Source organism: Nicotiana sylvestris, chromosome 5, assembly GCF_000393655.2.
Source record: "Nicotiana sylvestris chromosome 5, ASM39365v2, whole genome shotgun sequence".
NCBI lineage: Eukaryota > Viridiplantae > Streptophyta > Magnoliopsida > Solanales > Solanaceae > Nicotiana > Nicotiana sylvestris.
The window spans coordinates 168,249,925-168,263,456 of NC_091061.1; positions in this window are offsets into that span (position 1 = coordinate 168,249,925).

Below are 13,532 nucleotides of genomic sequence, written 5' to 3' on the forward strand. Positions count from 1 at the left end.
ACCTTTCCAAACCCGAGCCAACCAACCCGATCACATATAGAACCGATAAATAAAGAAATAAGAAGTAGAAATGGGGGAAACGAAGCGGTAACTCATGAAACGACCGGCCGGGTCGTTACATCCTCCCCTCTCAAACAAACGAGTTAAAAAACATACCTGAAGCCTCAAACAGGTGAGAATATCTGCTCCGCATCTCCCGCTCGGTCTCCCAAGTAGCCTCCTCTATGGGCCGACCTCTTCACTGCACCTTCACTGAAGTTATATCCTTTGGTCTCAACTTTCGAACCTGACGCTCCAAAATAGCTGCTGGCTCCATATCATAAGTCAAATCACCATCTAACTGCATCGTGATGAAATCCAGAACATGAGATGGATCCCCAATATACTTCCGGAGCATAGAAACATGAAATATCAGATGCACACTCGACAAGCTGGGTGGAAACGCAAGCTCATAAGCCACCTCCCCAATTCTCCGAAGCACCTCAAAAGGCTCAATGAACTGAGGACTCAATTTACCCTTCTTCACAAATCTCATAACGCCCTTCATGTGCGAAACCTTCAACAGAACCTTCTCACCAACTATGTAGGACACATCCCGGACCTTTCTGTCAGCATAACTCTTTTGTCTCGACTGCGCTGTACGAAGCGTCTCCTGAATCACCTTCACCTTTTCTAATGCATCCTGCACCAAGTCTGACCCCAATAGCCTAGCCTCGCCCGGCTCAAACCAACCAACTGGAGATCTACACCACCTCCTATACAAAGCCTTATATGGAGCCATCTGAATACTCGAATGGTAGTTGTTGTTATAAGCAAATTCTAGGAGCGGTAGAAACTGATCCCATACCCTCCGAAATCAATGACACAAGCACACAACATGTCCTCCAATATCTGAATAGTGTGCTCGGACTGTCCGTCCGTCTGAGGGTGAAAATTCATGCTCAACTCAACCTGAGTACCCAACTCTTGCTGCACAGACCTCCAAAACTGCGAAGTAAACTGAGTGCCCCTATCTGAAATGATGGAAACTGGGACACCATGCCAATGAATAATATCCCAGATATAGATCTCTGCCAACCGCTTTGAAGAATAGGTAGTACACATAGAAATGAAGTGTACGGACTTGGTCAGCCGATCCACAATCACCCAAATAGCATAGAACTTCTTCAAAGTCCGTGGAAGTCCAACTACAAAGCCCATAGTGATCCATTCCCACTTCCACTTTGGAATATCCATCTGCAGAAGCAAGCCACCAGGTCTCTGATGCTCATATTTCACCTGCTGACAATTGAGACACCGAGCTACAAATCCCACAATGTCCTTCTTCATTCTCCTCCACTAATAATGCTGTCTCAGATCCTGATACATCTTCGCGTCACCCAGATGGATGGAATACCGCGAGCTATAGGCCTTCTCAAGAATCAACTCTCGAAGCCCATCTACATTGGGCACACATATCCGACCCTACATCCTTAACACCCCATCATCACCAATGTGAGCACGTGATTTTTGTCCTGTATGAATTACTCCCATATATTCAAGAAAAATAAATTTTTCCCATTATTTGCAATTTCGTAGATCTTTGTAGCATTTTTTGTTAATTGTTTGCATTTGTCTGCGCATGTTAGCTTTGTTTAATTAATGAAAAATACAAAAATATGTTGCATTTTCATTTAGGATTTAATTCTATATTTTAGGATTAATTAGTAAATTAGTTATTTTATAAAGATGGAAAAGGTCAAAAAAATAGTTTTGTTTTTGCACTTTTTAATTTCAATTTTGAATTTTGGTAGTTTTCCTTTAAATTGGTTTTTGATTAATTGTGGTAATTATTAGTTAAAGTTAATAAATTCAATGTGGTAAGATTAACTTGGGTTAGGAATTAAATTAGGTTTTAATTTATTTTTATTTTTGTTTTTAAAAGAAAAGGGGATTAAAAAAAAGATTTGTAATGAAAAAGAAAAGAAGTAGAGAAATCAAATTTTGGGCTGTTGCATTTTAATTCTCAAGCCCAATTCCCCTCCAATCCTCTACCCAAGCCCAAGCCTTCTAAATACCTGTCTCCACGACCCGTCTGCCCCCTTTAACCCGATCCACTCTCCACAAATACACACATATACATATAGAGACCCAAATCAAAATTTCTAACTCAACGCGACTGTTCATCATCTTCTTCACGTCAAAGTCGCGTCCAACTCGCCAAATTTCAGGCGAGTGAGCTCAAATTCACCCCACGCATTCCCCCTCTCTCCTCGTCACCATATTTACAACGGTTTCTGAAAATAGAAGATTCCTTTCAAAATTTTTTGCGCGTTGTTTAGCCCCTGATCGATTTGCTGTATAAATGGGGGTCGTGAATGGATGAAAATCAATCCTTGACCTCCATCTATCCCAAAAATTGTTCATAAAAAGAGATTGCAAAAGAATTTCGGAGGAGTGTGTGGAGAAGGTTCGAGAAAATCTGAGGGGTCTATATAAGGTGAGGTTTCTCTTCTGAAAGGGGAGGATTTTTTTTTGGGAAAAGGATTTGAGAAAGATTTCTTCTTTTATTGCTCATCAATTTCTTATATTAGAACAGAGAGAAAAGATTGAGGATTGAGTTCTGATTTATTTTTGGATTTGTTATTCCGTCTTCTTCTCTATTTAAAAAATGCTAAATTTTTTTGAATTTTTCGTTTGTTCATAGTTTGCTTCAGAAATCAGAAAATTTCAAAAAAAGGGTTCCATTTTCCTTTTCTGGTTCTTGCTCAAAGCGGAGTTGATTTAAACGAGCTCGTTGCTATTTGAAGATGTTGTTCGAGTTAGAAAGTTGATGTTTTCCATTTCTATTTAGAGGTTCTGGTTGAGTTCTGGGTTGTGGATTCATCCAATTCATTTCATTTCGATTGCTGTAATTTGCTGAAAGATTAATTGGAAACTTTGACAGGTTTATCTCGTTCTCATATCTTTTGTATTAGAGTTGGCATCCTGATGATTCTCTGTCACTAGCGTAAAACTCGAAATCCGGAGTGCCTTTGCTATATGAAAAGGCTTGAATATTTCTATTTTTCATTCTGTGATGCTTGATTCTTTTATCCAGTGCGTTTGTGTAGTAATATACTGTTAGATTAAGTGAGGTCTTCATGATCTGAAATGATATTAGCTTTATCCATGTCTTGTGCTCTTTGATTTAAAGTTCAATCCCACTGTCTAAACATGATCCATGTTAGATCTCTCTGATTCTTGTTGCATGTAGGTTAAGTTTTGTGAATTAGGATCCCGAAATGGTCGCTGAAATATGAAATTTGGTGCTTTGGCTTGATAGCTTCAGTTGTACCTTTCTACTACTGGATCTTCCTTATTTTTTAGTTAGCAAAGAGCAATAGATATGGTGTGCCTGTGATAAAATGATAAGTTCTGGAATATCCACAACCAACTTGATATGTCCAGGGATTTTTTAAAAAACTCTAGCTGAACAGTTTTGCTTCTGCAAATAGCAAAATAATCTGTTAAAATCATGTTATACCAATAGCTGTGATGCTATGACTCAAAAATAATGAACAAGCTCATGTGATTCTTTCATGAGGATGGGGTATTAGTTATTTAAAGGTCACTTACTACTGTGAAGTTGAAATATTTCTTGTTGTGTGAGTGAAAGGCAATCTCCTTTGATTGAGATCTTTGAGTAAACAATTGACAATTAGAGGAATGAACTGTACCCACGAATTTTTACAATGGTTCAATTTTTTTTTAAAATAAGCATTCTGCTTTTTGATAGGTATGGTTAAGGTTATAAAAGTTTTCATGTTTGGCAATTCTTTGTTCATTGTTAGATACTTGGGGCTAGTTTTACCGAGAAGAATATTTATATACAAATTGCTCGCTCTTTGTTTTGGTTTAATCTAGATGTGTAGGCTCCAATTAAATTCCGACGTTATTCAATTGTCATAAATTATAGAATTGGTTTGGATGCACTAAGTGCTATGGTCATATGAACGTATCAAATTTTGATTCCAGCAATTCCTTTTCCATACTATGTAACCGTCAATAATCCTAATTTAGTTTTTTTTTTGAAAAACCATGAACATTTGTAGTTTGCTTTAGGCGCGTAATCAAAATTTTCATAGCACGGACATGGTTCCCGTGATGTAGTCGTGGTACTTAATTTCGAGCTAGTTTTAAACATGAATATCCTTAGTTCATTTAGTTGAATAGTTTTGAGGCGTGCTATATTAGGCAAGACATAGCTTATGGCCCTCAAAGATTTAGTCTGAATTTACCTTTTAAAATTGGAATTGAGGTGAACCGTACCAAATAAAATCTTAAAATGCATGGCCCTCATTTAATTAATATTTTAATCCTCAGAACTCGAGGTGTGCTATTTAGTTGAATTTCCATGGCCCTCGCAAACTTGAAAGTATGGAGTTGCTTTAGGCGCATTATTTTAATAATTTACCTTCCTAAACTCGGGTGCGCATTTATGCGACCCAAATCCAAATCTCAACAATGTTAGATAAAATATATCGGAGACTGCTGGTGCATTTATGTGACGTGGTATAAGACGTATTTAAATGATATTGCAATCTTCCTTAAGAATGATTAAAGGCGGCTAATAAGTTAAAATTGAACCACATGCTAAAACATGTATTAAAAATCAGATAATAGGCCAATTATAACAGTTGAGCGACTGTGCTAGAACCACGGAACTCGGGAATTCCTAACACCTTCTCCCGAGTTAACGGAATTCCTTACCCGGATTTCTGTGTTCGCGGACTGTAATACAGAGTCAATCTTTTCCTCGATTCGGGATTCGAACCGGTGACTTGGGACACCATAAAATTATCCCAAGTGGCGACTCTGAATCTAATAAATGATCCCGTCTTGATTGTCACTTTAAGTTGAAAAAAAAACTCCCTTATATAACCCTTCGCGAGGGTGTAGTAAAAAAGGAGGTGTGACAGCTCTGGCAACTCTGCTGGGGACAAGAACCCAGAATCTCTGGTTCAGGGTTCAGAATTCGAGCTTAGATGAATTGTTATATTTGGCTTTATTTATTATCTGATTTTATTAGATGTTTGGGCCTAATGTGCTAAATGTTGCTTTTTACCGCTTTGATATTATCTGAACTGTATATATAAATTGCTACGAAACCCCTCTCTTCTCTCTCCCGAGGAGTGCACGCTGGTTGTGAATTCTTTCTGTTAGTGTCATATCCCAAAAAGAACGAGGTTCGGACAAGTTGTAAAGCTGGATGAAAGGTTACCGGTATGCAGCCCCCCTCGGCTCGAGTTATCCGCTCGGGTAAGCCAGATCTAGAATAATAAACCCAGGTTTTAAACCTAGAATAACTCAGACTCATGCCGGATCCCTAGTAGGAACGCTTATCTGCATCATGTGCATTTGACTTTAGAGACTCAACACAGGGGTTGGGTCTGTCTAGGACAAGTATACCCGAAATGAAAAAAACCATCCTGATGCATCCTACTTGCTACTTGTGCATTTATTTGCTTCGGATTTACATGTTGACCGGCTTATAGGGAAAAGGTTGAGAGAAGGAAAGTCAATGTGAGGGCTAAGAAAGATAATTGCTTGTTTTTGAAAAACCGATGTCCCAAAAATATACTGAATCTCTGCCGAAATTTTGGATAAAAAAAAAGAAAATTTTTGTGTTTTTTTTAGAAAAAAAGAAGAAAAAAAGAGTTGGTTTTTGTTTTGTCAAAATTGCCCGAACTACGCCAGTTTGATTCTCACCGGATGTGGGATACGTAGGCAACCCCCATCGGGTCCAACTTCGCTTTTGAAAAAATAGCCCCAAAAAGGACAAAAATTTTATTTTATTTTAAATAAGCAGGGTGATGCTATTTTTGTCTAAAATAGTCGAATGTCTCCAAAAGGACGCCGGAAGGTTGTTTTACCAAGAACAACCACCTTTGGTTTCTTTTTCAAAATTTAGGTCGATTAGCAAGCACATCCTTAAAATCTTCTCCCCAGAAGTGCTGAAAGGCCGTATTTACAAAGCTGGGTTTTATTCTTGACATGACAATTTGAAAAAATATAAACTTTTCTTGAGTCAAATGAGTCATGATTTTGCTTAATCACCCTAATAAATGTGCAGAATGAGCACGAGTCAAAATTTGCCAATAACAGTCATGAATATGATCCCTTTGGACCTGTGTATGTGGTGGGAAGATTTGGGTAAATCAGGGCAAGATAAGGTCAATCTATACTTGGGAGGTCTCATCGGGTTGTTGAAGATCAGGCCTAGAGGAGACATCGTAAAGACGTTGGTTACATTCTGGGACCCGGCCCACAACGTGTTTCATTTATCAGATTTTGAACTCACCCCAACTTTGGAAGAAATAGCCAAATATATTGGGAGCACTGAGGTTCCTATGAGACATAAATATCTGATTGCTCCAAGAGTCGTCGTTGTGCACAGGTTCCTAGATTCCTTAAAGATAAGCAGGGGGTCCACAACCCAGATTTGGTAGCTGGTTTTTCCACTCCGCAGTTTATATACTAGAGATACGGTCACATAGGTTTAACAATCTAGAAAACAAAATTTATAGCAAAGGGAATCACCTCATGGGAAGAGCACCATTGCTTTGCTTTTATGGTAATATTCTTGGGTCTTCTGGTGTTTCCTAGGAAAGATGGAAATATTGATATATGGATAGTTGGGGTCGTCAGTACCTTGCTTACTCAGGCCAAAAGCACCCTCGCACCCATGATAGTAGCTGAAATCTTCCGCTCTCTCATAGCCTGCAAAGTCGGAGGAGACTTTTTTGAAGGGTGCAATTTGTTGCTACAGATGTGGATGACTGAGCATCTATGTCATCGTCCTCAATACATGAGCTATGGGTCGACAGAGAAAAACTCCATAGAGGAATTTTATACTAGGGTCGACTGGTTTAGCCTACCAGAAGGGGTCACAGAATGGATATCCCATCTCCATTCCATCACTGCATACCAAATAGAATGGATGTTCGGGTGGCTTCCTATAGATGAAATTGTATACATGCCAGCTACCGGACTTCACTTCCTCCTAATGGGTCTCAGAAGTATCCAGCCTTATGCCCCATACCGGATTTTGAGATAGTTGGGGAGATGTCAAATAGTTCCAAAAGATGAAGACTTTAGTGCTCAGATAGTCGAGATTGGTCATGATGGTCAGTTTCACGAAGCAGCAGTCCGCCAGATTTGGAGCGAGTGTCAGTACCTGACGAGAAATACCTGTGTGCGCGATCTATCCAAAGGTGAAGTTTCACCAGGGTACCTTGCTTGGTATAAAAGGAAAATTGAGTTTAGAAGGCCGGCCAAAAGACCCCATCTTCAAGAATTTGTCGAGGCGTCACAAGTGCAATGGGATTGGTTGGCCAAAGAAAATGAATATAGGGATACCATAAGCAAGCTGGAGAAGCAAGTCAAGGACCTTTAATTCGAGAATGGTTTGCAAGCTACCGCAGATGAGGGTGAGAAGAAAAAGCTAGCCAAGGAAAATGAAGCCCTTCGATGAAAATAGCAGCTGGAAATCCCGCCAGAAGTGCAAAATATGAAAAGCTTATAAATAATCTTAGGCAGAAGGTGAGTGAGTATGGTTTTGACTTGAACGAGGCGGAGGGTGAATTAGCAAGGGCTCGAACAAAATTGGTTAAGAATGCGAAAGAACGAGAGCGTTTGGTTAAACAGTTAAAAGAAAATATGATAATGAGGTTGTGGGGTTGAAGAAAAGGGTCACCATCTTTGAGAACAAAATTATCAAGCAAGCAAAAGACTTTAAGCCAGAAAGAGAACACTGTTATGCAACGATGGCACAGTTAGAAAGAGATCTGCAACAACTTCAAGAACAGAATCATATAGCTGAACAAACTTTAGAAGCTAGGGCCCAACAGATTGGGCGTTTGTTGCAAGAAAAGGACATCATAAGAGAAAGGGTCAGAAGGATCGCCGACTACATCATAATGAAATGCAGTAAGTGTGAGGACATGACTAGATTCATGTTCTTCGCCACTGTGATGACCTTTGTCCGCCAGATAATAGAATATCTCTACCATCTCCAAGGGGATTTGGCGCATAGGCCCGTGGCGAGAACAAATGATGTCCCGCGGGCCCCAGGAGCAGTTGAGGCATTGATGTATTCATGATTTTTATTAGAGTCTCTTAGTCTGTATCTTTCATCTTGGAGTCTGTTAGTCTATTTTCGAGTCTGTATTTTCATCTTTCCATTGGAGTCTGTTAGTTTCTTTTTCAAGTCTGTTAGTTTTTGAGTCGTGGTAATCAAAACGTTCATTTTATGAAAAAAATTTGAAAATCCCAAAATATTTTTATTATTTATTTTCATACTTATCCCCCAGAACTACGCAAAGATCTAATTCATGCGGGGTCATGATACATAGGCAATCTCCATAGGATTCGATCATAACCAAAAAGAAAAGAGAGAGAAAAGAAAAAAAAGAGGTAAAAAGAGAGGAAAAACAAGAGAGAAAAGAAAAAAACAAGAGGGAGAGGAAGAAGTTGCAACTGGAAATTAAGGAAAGTCGGGATGACGCAAGCAACCGATCAAATGCAAAATAGAAATGGTTAACTGCTTAGGTGCATTGCATCCCCAATGTGCGGTTATCTATCTATTAAATGCCCTAACGCTAACGGGATGACCCCATTTTGTTCCTTTTGATATCTTCATAGCAGAAAGGTAGTTGATTTGTGGTTCTCGAAGTAGTAACTCCTCTCCACAAAATAAGGTCAAAAGGCAATGGTGGACAACAACAAAATTGGGTTGGTTGATACCGGTACCCGAAAGCAGTTGGTTGAACAGAACACTGGTTTGATTGATGAGGTAAGGATGTTAAGACAACACATGACGGACATGTATCAGGCCTGGATGACTGGGAAGGCACCACCCCTACTGCCTTTACCCAAACTTCGGTCATAGTGACGGATCATCCCCCATACTCTCCAGATCCACCCGTTTATCGCAGCTTTCCCAACCGTCCTAGTAGCTCTATCACTCATCCTCCAATTACCTCTCTCCAAAATTGCCCTCCTATCATATCCACTATTCCCCACAATGAATATCCACTCAAAGCTCATGATGCCCAATACTACCCCACAGAGGTTGCCCATAAGGTTTCTGACTTATACAAGAAGAGCCCTCGGGATGAGCTTCATGCTGAAAATGGAAAGGTTACAGGAAAAGAAGGGCGAGATGAGATATCCAGGAAGCTGAAAAGCATAGAACAGGATTTAAAGAACATGCAAGGGACGGGAAACCAGGTTAGCATGTCTTACAAAGAGTTGTGAATGTTCCCTAACGTTCGCCTGCCCGTAGGGTTTAAAGTGCCAAAGTTTAACTTGTACGATGGGTATGGAGATCCGGTAGTCCATTTGAGGGATTATTGCAGTGAAAAGGTCTTGTGATGGCCCGTACCACTTCCACAAATGTCTCACCCGCCCCCTCAGGCATATCAACCACCTGCCCGCAAAAGGTTCCAACCGAGGCCAGAATATAAAATGAAAAGACTACTAAAAAAAGAAAATGCTTTCACCCCTATTGGAGAATCGTATACCAGTCTGTTCCAAAGGTTGAGGCAATTGGTCAGTTGAAGCCGATTCAGATAAAAAGGTCAAACCCTCTTCCAAAGAAGTTTGATTTTTCTCAAAGGTACGCATATTGCTCAGATGCCCCGGGGCATGACATAGAAAAGTGTTGGCATCTGAAAGGAGCAGTCCAGAAGCTTATTGATGCAGGTGACATTACCGCGCAAAATCCAAATGCAACAGATACTAGCCAAAGTCCATTGCCTGAGACGCATATGGAGGACATGATTTGTGTGGAAAAGGAATATGAAAACTATTCTGAGATCCTCGGAGGGCCAGTTGCCAGAAAGCTTTCAGCGCTATCACTCTTGGTTCCGAAAGTTGATCATAAGAACGAGCCGGCCAAAGGGACCCAAAAGCAATTTGTTAAGGACAATGAGATGAGGACTTGTGAAGGTTCTAGCGATGTTGATGTTGAACTCAGTGGCTAAGATGCAGAGCTTGGTAATTGGAAAGACGCTCCTCTTTTGGCTAGCTGGGGTGGAGTCTTGGCGGTTTATTTTGTTGTCATTTCTGTTGTCTGGGTTATTTTCAGGGTTGTAATCCGGATATTGTCTGGTGACTCAAACCCTTCTATCCTTTTATTTTGCCTAGTTTGTTTAGTCGCAGTAGCTCGTTTAGTGTTGTCTAGGATTGTTCCAGGGTTGTAACCCCAGTTTAGTTTGTTTGTTTTGTTGTTCAAACCCTTTCACCATCTGTCTAATGCAATTTTCTGTTTTCTGTTATTTCTAGTCGTTTTTGTTTAGCTCTTTTTTCTTTTTATAGTCCTTTTCCTGTTGACTCTAGTGACATGACATGCACGCGTAACTCTCAACCTGGTTTTAAAAAGTTAGTTTAATCGTAAAGCAATTTAGGAGATGATATGAACATTTGAGCGAAATAAGTGAAGGGATTTTAAGATCACAAAGCCCGAATTGTGTGAAACTGGGGAAGATAGAACATAAAGAAGTACTATTAAAATGTATCCGTCCATATCAGGCTGAAGCAAAAGGCAAGTTCGCCCCAAATTGGCAGGGGTCGTTCATCGTAACGAGAGTGTTATCCAATGGTGCTTTGTATTTAATAGATATAGAAGGCAAGTGTGTAGAAATGGCTATCAATTCTGATGCAGTCAAAAGATATTATGTATGATTTCTTTGGTTAAATTGTGTTTGTCTGTACTTGGCATGTTTTGAAGATTGGAATGACGAAGGCATTTTGTTCTGCTATCTAAACACTTTAGCATTTGTTACCCTTTTGAGCCTTATTTATTTTCTTTCATACTCCTCTTTTGGAAGCAATAGTAAAGTTCAGAAACGCAAGAGCGAAAGATAAGTAAAGGAAAAAGAGAAACAAAAGAGAATATATATAAAAAAAAGAAAAGAAAGAAAAAAAGAAGAAAAAGAAGAAGAGAAAAAAAGAAGTAGAAAAACAAACAAAACAACAAAAAGAGAAAAAGGAAGAAGAAAAGAAGATAAAGAAAAGAAAGAGAAAAGAGAAAATCATAACAACAAAGCAATTTCTATGTCATGAACTACGTTCGACTTGATTCCTTTTAAGGATACGTAGGCAGCCTCATGGCTCGGTCTCATCAAAATAAAAATCCAAAAGTCCCCAAGCAAAGGAACTGGGGCAGAAGTTATGGTTGTTGTAAGAAATCTGATTCCGAAAGTTGTAATTTTACATCCATTTGAATTGTTTTGAGCCTTTTTGATACCCTTTCTTTCTAACCATATCCAAAAGCCCACATTACGGTCCAAAGAAAGACCTTCCGACTAGTCTTCGAGATATGCCAAGTCGAGCAAGTAGAGGTGATTCATATCAGGGGAAACACTCCGTTCTAAACAAAGAGAAGAACAAAATGAGAGAGTCTTATTGGTGAAAACCTTCACAGGCACCATAAGGCGACGGTGATTTGAGAGAAAGAACAAAATGAGATAGACTTGATGGTGAAAACCCTGCAGGCACTACAAGTCGAATAAGGATCATGAATCAGATTGGATAATCGGAGCATTGAAGCCTAGTTTCACAGTTTAGGGGTATAACAAGAGTTGAACATCAGACTTGCATTGACAGAATAGGCCACAGGTACATGTCATGGTCATTAGAGTTGGTATTCACATTTGATAGGTTCCTACTTTGTAGTTTTCTTGTTAGGAATCATATCTTTCCATTTTCCTTTACTTCGTTCCTTTTGTCTTGTTTACTTCCTATTCCTGAGTCTGTTTGGTCAGAACAAGTGAGAAATGACTTCAAAATTTACCACCAGCTTTCCAAATTGCACAAAATAGGATCTGGCTAGCACATCAAAGTGGCATAAGTCAGGAAAGAACAACGTGCGCACTGAGTTGGTAACAATCAACATGCTTTGGGGTTCATGTGAAATACAAAGGTTTGGTATATATCAATTCATGAACAATGCAACAGATGGAGGGTGTAGGGTGAACGGATCAAAGGTATTTTCTATGATAAGATTGACAAAAAAAGTGGTTAACCAATGACAAGCAAGGTCTTCCAAGCAGAAATCAAAGTTATCATGGCAAGTGATGGAGCAATAGACCTCAATGCCAAGGCCAGTGATTTAAGTCAGGAAAGAACAGCATGTGCACTGAGTGGATGGCAATTGATGTGCTTTGGGACTCATGAGAAACACAAAGGTTCATTACATGAGCACAATGAAACAGATGAATGGTATCGGGTTTGAACGGATCAGAGGTATTCTCCGTGATAAAGGTGATAGAGAAAAGTGGTCAGTCAATAAACAGGCAAAATCTTTCGAGTTAAAACCGAAGTTACCATAGGAAGTGAAGGAGCAATCGCCCTCAAAGTTCAAGGCCACAAACCAACCACCATGTTTAAATTCACAAGTTTTCTTTGATTGAAACAGGGGCAGAAAATTTCGTTTGTTTTGGAGAAACCCTCCATAAGGAAAAGCAAGCACCAGACAGGTTTGACCGTAAATTCTCAGGACCCTCCTGGAAAATGGGACCTAGTTTAAAATTCAAAACAATTGTAAGTAACAAGATCAAGCGTAAGTGTACCCCAAAGGATATAAGTTGGTTTCAAAGTTTGCATGTTTAAGATAGGATTCAATTAGGAGTTTTCAGGACCCTCCTGAATAATGGGATCCAGCTTTAAGATTTCTATTAGATAACAAGATTTAGCGTAAGTTCTGTTGTAGGGTAGTATAATTCAGCCGTAAAAATTTCCACTCTTAAGATAAGACTTGATTTTGATTTTCAGGACCCTCCTAGATAATGGGATGTAGTTTTAAGACCTTCTTAGATAACAAGAATTCGCGGAAGTCACACCTTTAGAAGATATAATTTAGATTTTAAAACCATCATTTAACTAGGAGTTTTCAAGACCCTCTTGGATAATGGGATTTAGTTTTCAAATTCATAGAGATATTTGGTAACATGATTCAATTAACATTCACAGATGCACCCAGCACCAAACTGGGGGAGAGAAATTTCTTTTGTTTTGTTCGTTTTGTTGTAATCAAGTTCAAAGGCAGCAGTTTCAAAGGAGCAGTTCAAGTTCTGGCAATCAGGCGCCCACTTGGAGAGCAAGGGAATACAATTAAAGTTTTGGCAATCAGGCGCCCACCTAGAGAGCAAGGGAATACAGTTCAAGTTTCGGCAATCAGGCGCCCACCTGGAGAGCAAGGGAATACAGTTCAAGTTTCGGCAATCAGGCGCCCACCTGGAGAGCAAGGGAATACAGTTCAAGTTTCGGCAATCAGGCGCCCACCTGGAGAGCAAAGGAATACAGTTCAAGTTTTGGCAATCAGGCGACCACCTGGAGAGCAAGGGAATACAGTTCAAGTTCAACAATCAGGCGCCCACCTAGAGAGCACGGGAATACAGTTAGAGTTTTGGCAATCAGGCGCCCACCTGGAGAGCACGGGAATACAGTTAAAGTTTTGGCAATCAGGCGCCCACCTGGAGAGCACGGGAATACAATTCAAGTTCAGC